We start from the raw sequence: 6,055 nt of genomic DNA on the forward strand, positions 1-6,055 counted from the left end.
TGGGGCGTAAAACAATCAACACAGGATTAAGGGTCATCGCAGTACACCAAGTTGATCGATTCTCCTAATGAAATAAAGCATAATTCCATGTTATCTATGGGGTGCACACAAGTCTATCAAGGAGGGTTAGATTTTTGGAAATGCTGATTGCTTTGGTTGACAACGACTTGACCAATTCCTGGATGGGCCTTGTGTCTCTTATCATCCCCCTTTATTCAAAACCATTAAAAATAAAACATACGTGAGTTCTGAAGTTTTCTTCTCAATTCCCGATGGTTTGATTTGGTGTCAATAACAGAAGCCAGATTCTGTTCAATATTCTGTTTTGTTGAGGTCCACAGGTCTCCGCATCACCTGCACATAGTTTGACGCATTTGTGAGGATAGGTCGATGGGATATCAAAAGTCCATCTGAATCACTCGATTAACGGGGGCTAAGTATATGACTTCTTCCTTGGGAACCAAACTGCTCTTTATATATATATACATATATATATATATATAACCTTATCTCTTCATATATATAACCTTATCCCTTCTCCTCATCACAAGGCAGAGACTTTCTTATTTGAACGCCTCACATGGTTCTCGGTCTAAACATGTTTTACACGTTAACGTTGTCACACCAATATTAGTTTTAGGAGCACTTAATTCTCTTCGTTTAAATCCACATGAAGTTTTCCAATCGCACGGGGCCATTACGTTTATTCAGGAAATTGTGTATGCATCCGTTTGAGTGCATACAGTGGTTGAAATTGCAAAATTAACTGGTTAATTAATGAAAGTGCACGAAATGTCTCGTTTGTTCACGTCTTGTGTACGATTAAAACATTCAAGTGTCTATGGGAAAATGTTCACCGAAATGTGTCATGCTGCGTCCTTGCGATTCCTCGGGATTGGTTGAGGTGCACAGGGCAAAAAGTGTCAAGTGTACCAAAAAATCCGTCGCTCTATGTCAATCTGTGAAACCGCTGCCTCAAAGAAAGGGTTATTTCTAAAGCGATGGTAGTTTGTGCACTCTCGATTGCCGCTTCTGCCTAGTGACAGCTACATTTCACATTGCCACACCACATTAAAGCACCTCTTAAATGCTAACAAGAAAATGGCAATAACGTACATTATTAATGTCAGATTACCAACACCTTAAAATTCACTATTCCCAGGCGAAATTCGGAAACGACTACAGTGTCAGTGGGTCACTAAGGAAGAACATTTGGGTGCCCAGTCAGCTGGTTGAAATTATTCTCACGTGGAATTCTACATCGTGTTAGAAGCAGACATTAGAAAATTATCAACCTAGCGTGGTGGCAACTCACCAAGAAAGGATTGAATGGTCTAGCCTTACAATTAGATCGTCTCAAGATTACTGAGATGAAGAGGAGCGTATCGGCAATTTCAGGTATACATACTTGGGTCTAAGCGACTTTGTTGGAATCAAAATAAAAAGGATGAATTTGGCCGTTTTACCCTACTAAATTGCTGTCATTGCAACATCTATAAACTCATGTTAAGTATCTAAAATACTGTCTCTCTAACAAACTTCCGCCAGCCATACTCTAAATGCCTATTCAGTGCTGGTGCTTTTTGTTGGAGAAGAGATTCATAGTAACCATATCACAGGTTTATGCATGAACTAAGTAATCTGGAGAAACATATAGTAGCTCCAAGCTGGTTTCAGAATGTGCAACTGACAAATTTGCATTTTCGGTTGTAAGCACACTCAACTGTAACATCCGTGAGTTAGTCAAATTCAAGAACTCGTACAACATTTATCAGCTTCAACTACCTGGTTTGATATGAGCCAGCTAAACTTAAATAAGTGTCACATAACAAATGTATATCATCGTGATGGATTCCGAAGAAGGAATCACAGCAGATCAAGCACTGCGCTGTTATAATGGTTTTCTTTGTGTACCCGTATTTTTTTCTCTTTGTTGGCCGCAATAAAAGGATTATTTTGTAATGAGTTCCGTTTATCTTGAAGCTGGGACAAATTACGGGATCTGGACACCATTAAGTGGGCTGCCTCATCAAATTCCCAACGGCAATTCCGGCTAAAATGGTGAGGCTTGTCTCGTACACGAGTGTCAAAAAAGATGCCCAAACATAAACTACTGCAGTTAGTTGAAGTTTAACAGAAAAAACTGGCCCTGACAGGACTGATTTTGAGGAATTATGCATTTTCCGATGTTGAAAGTCTTGTCTTTAGGTTCGGGGTGCTTTGTGCGGAGAGGGAGCTTTTGAACATCACTTCTAATTCTGTAGAAATAACTTATGCTTACAAAACAGAATAACCGTTCTGTTAATTCTGGCACCGCATACATTTGGTGTTAGGGTCCTTGATGTTTTTCGTTTACTTTTAGGAGACCCCGATTATCGGATATGTGTCATTGACACTGGCGAAAAACATCATTAACCATGAATACAAAATACGGTTCATTACTATTTTCTCAAAAGCTTGGTTTCGGGTGATATTCGCTTCCATCTTGTGGTCCCCCAGACTAGACAATATACGGCTGCACTTCATCGTTGCTCGTAGTTGGCGAAAGAAATTTCTACCCCTTGCCTGCCTTAAAAGAGTTCTGTTGGATTTTCTCTGTTAGCTAGTTAGTATATTTCTGATGACTTAAACAACCAAAGGTATCCGCAGACAAAATCTTATTGCACGGTTTCGTATAAAAACGCAGCTGCACTTGAATTATTTCCAAGGTAACATTTTGGAGCTCATGCATGATTTTGTTACTCAGCAGAAAAAGAACTAAATGAAATATCTAGCTCAAAAAGTTCAGACGCTTTGAATTTAATGTCTATTATCGACATCAACAGCCGCTTATGTTTTGGCTGCACGGTCAAGTCTACACCATGTTTTACGGCAAAAAATAGCCTTCAACATTCTTTTTGTTTGGCAATTGAAAAAGCTGTTTTGTTTTTTTGGGCAATATTTAGACCTCTACTAATAAAAGTCAATTGACAGTAAGCCAACACTCTAACGTGCATGCCTTCCTAGCTCTGAAAGTTCCTTGATGCGAAAAAATGTTAGGTTGGTTACTCTTGAATAGGAAAGAACATCCTTTATTACAGGTTAAATGACAGGAACTGGCGACGCAAAGCCAACTACCAATTCTTTTCCACGTGGACATGATTGCACTAGCACTTTATTGGGGCAAAAACTCTGGAGATCATTTCCAGCTTTACATAGAAAAGTGGCGTTCGCAGCTGCTTATCCAATATAAAATATCCGGTAGGCAACAGTCCGTCGTTTTACAACTCGCTGCTATCGTCTACTTTTCTGTCCGCTATGAACATAGTGTACCACTTTTCACATTCTGCCTAGTTCAGCTCAACATAAATATTTTGAAACACAAGTTGAACTTTAACGTCTTTATCGTTTCATTATAGCTGGAATAAACACTTCGAATAATACCCACTCCACTTGCAGTCAGTCTAAAACTTGTTCCTGGCAAATGTCGGCTGCTGTGTCGCTCAAGCTGACTATGTTTTCCTGTATTTCAGTGCACTAAAAGAGTCAGACAAGTGCACTAATTGGTAGACCAAAATTCTAATAATAGAAATTCTCTCGCGACAGTGAATTTTCTATGCTTCTCTCGTTGTGCGTTTTTCGACAAAGAATCTCAATGGCAGGATAGAAAAGCAGATGTATTTTGTTTCGAATTGGTCCAATTTCGTGCGGGTTTCTCAAATGGGAACGCCCCTACATATTTTCAAAAAACCACAGATGCAGTCAACCGTGAGCAACGAGGATATATTGACATATCATTACCGTCCCAAACTTTTATGCTCCACACACCGAATTCTCAAATGTTTCCCACTCCAATTAATCTCGAAGGTTACCAGTGACCAATGTATGTATATTTTAGGTGTGCACATTTTCTTTGACGGACTTCCTTGGAGTCAATGGAATATTTGCTACTGATATGTAACGGACAAAACATGTAGACAGAGTTCCATAGTTTGCGTACATTATCAGAAGTTATACTTGTCACTTTACGTCAATTTCAACTTCGAACAACCAGTTGTCGAACCAACCAAGGACCGAACAATCAAGGTAACAATGCCCCATACCTTTTACATCTCAATTAATGAAATTAGACGAAGACATGTCTGGCAGTCTAGACAAGTATACCTTGAACAAACTATTTAAACTCACTGCCTACCTGAATGTAGCATAAAAAAACAGCCTTGAGGTATTTTTTCATACGACATTGGCTGTTTCATAATTTTTCTAAGGCTGCATATGGACATTAAGGTAAAGCAACTATCACTGCAACCATGGAACCGAAGTCGAAATACCATCTTAAGCTCTACTTTAACACCTATTTTCGTCCTTATGGGTTTCAAACACATACACACACAATGGTTTCAAAGCATTTAAAAATGCACTACCGCAAAAATTACTGTGGTTAACTCTGACCTCATTAGACAGGTTGTAAATTCGCTGTGCATTCGGTGTCATTTTCATTCACGATCTGTTAGAGTCTGTAAGCTTTTCCGGGTATAATAGAACAGTTTCCTAACTTCAGAAAACGTGTCTGCAGCTCGAAGAGTCTCACCAAAATATGACAGGTTATTGCTTTATTGCATCAAATATATTCGATGTTCAACAACAAGACGGGCTATGAGCAAGTAGTGAACGGGGAGAGACGCCGAAAGCCCATCAAAACCAGGAGCGACATCACATTTATTCGCGGTTAGCCTGTAGTCAGAATCAAAAAGTTTAGAATTGTTACAATATATTTGAGACACTCCGTTGGCTCGGTTGTATTGACTCAGTTTTTTTAGCGGACATAGCCAGCCAAACCTTTCAGATATCAGTGGGGCGCCGGAACAGGTCTCCGAAAATGTGCTCTTTTCTCACACCCAGGTTTGTGCGGCCCATGAAGATGGGAACCAGGAGGAAACTATGGTTGTATATTTTGAAGTAGGCCTGCGGCAATAATTTTATCGTTCGACAAATTTAAAAGGTGTGCTTGTGACACATGCGGCCTACAGCAGATGTATGCGGACAGCACAACGGACGGCGTAGTGCAATACAGAGAGCTGAGATTTACGGTCAACACTAGTTTCACAAATGAATTCCCCGCAAGTGTATGGCTTAAAATGTGTAGTATTCTATGTACACTCTTCCACTTGAGAACAACGAGTTGTGCAACTTGGACTCGAGTTGTCCCCAGGTAACTCTTATGTTCGTTTCCCTTCGGTTGACTATTTGAGTCGAAGCGTATCCACAAAACGGTTGGTTCCAGCAATGCAGTAGTTTTCACCTCCCATGTTAAATTCGTACACATTTTTGGATCCAGACTTAGTTCGCACTGTAACATTCGCAACGTACTGAAACGAATATCACCAAAGCCGATTCATAGGACAATACTGTTTGCATCATGCGTATCGTCTATTTTTCACAACTGAGCTAACGGATTGGCTATTTTTATAGAATGATGATGCCCGAGAAACTCAGCTACCTTTTACCGCAGAAAAATTTAGAAACGGCTTCCATTTTATTTTCGCTCCACAAATGGATTCAAACAATATTGTCTAAACGTTTCGGAAAATAAATCACAAACGTGAATTCCTTCCTACAAAATCTAGTGTACCAGCCCATTTCAAAGAGACTGTCACATTTGTGTACGATTTTTTCGGGGTGCCCCAAACCGGCCTTCAGTTTCTCACCTAGTGAGGCGTAATTCCGATATCGTCTATTGATTGATTATCTGGGTTGGAGTTGGGAACAACCATAATTAGTCCTACTAAGCTAGTTCCCTTCTTCCGTTTATGCAGTGCCAAACAGTCGATTATCGAATTTTTTCGTGATTCTGTCATCACGAATTTGTGGGGATTAGCCTTTTCGTTTGTTTTCTTGGTTAATCAGAAAATTCATTGGATGCTTCGGTAACTGGGTACCCACCGGGTGACCGACTGAGATTGATGAAGTGATGGACACTATCCCGATAAATTTGCCACCAATCAAAGTGAAACTTAGAGCTTTATATGTGTAGCTTATTGAACTTGCTTTGCTCTAATGGGAACTTGATATTACC

The sequence above is a fragment of the Opisthorchis viverrini genome (assembly GCF_000715545.1).
Source record: "Opisthorchis viverrini unplaced genomic scaffold opera_v5_122, whole genome shotgun sequence".
Lineage (NCBI taxonomy): Eukaryota > Metazoa > Platyhelminthes > Trematoda > Opisthorchiida > Opisthorchiidae > Opisthorchis > Opisthorchis viverrini.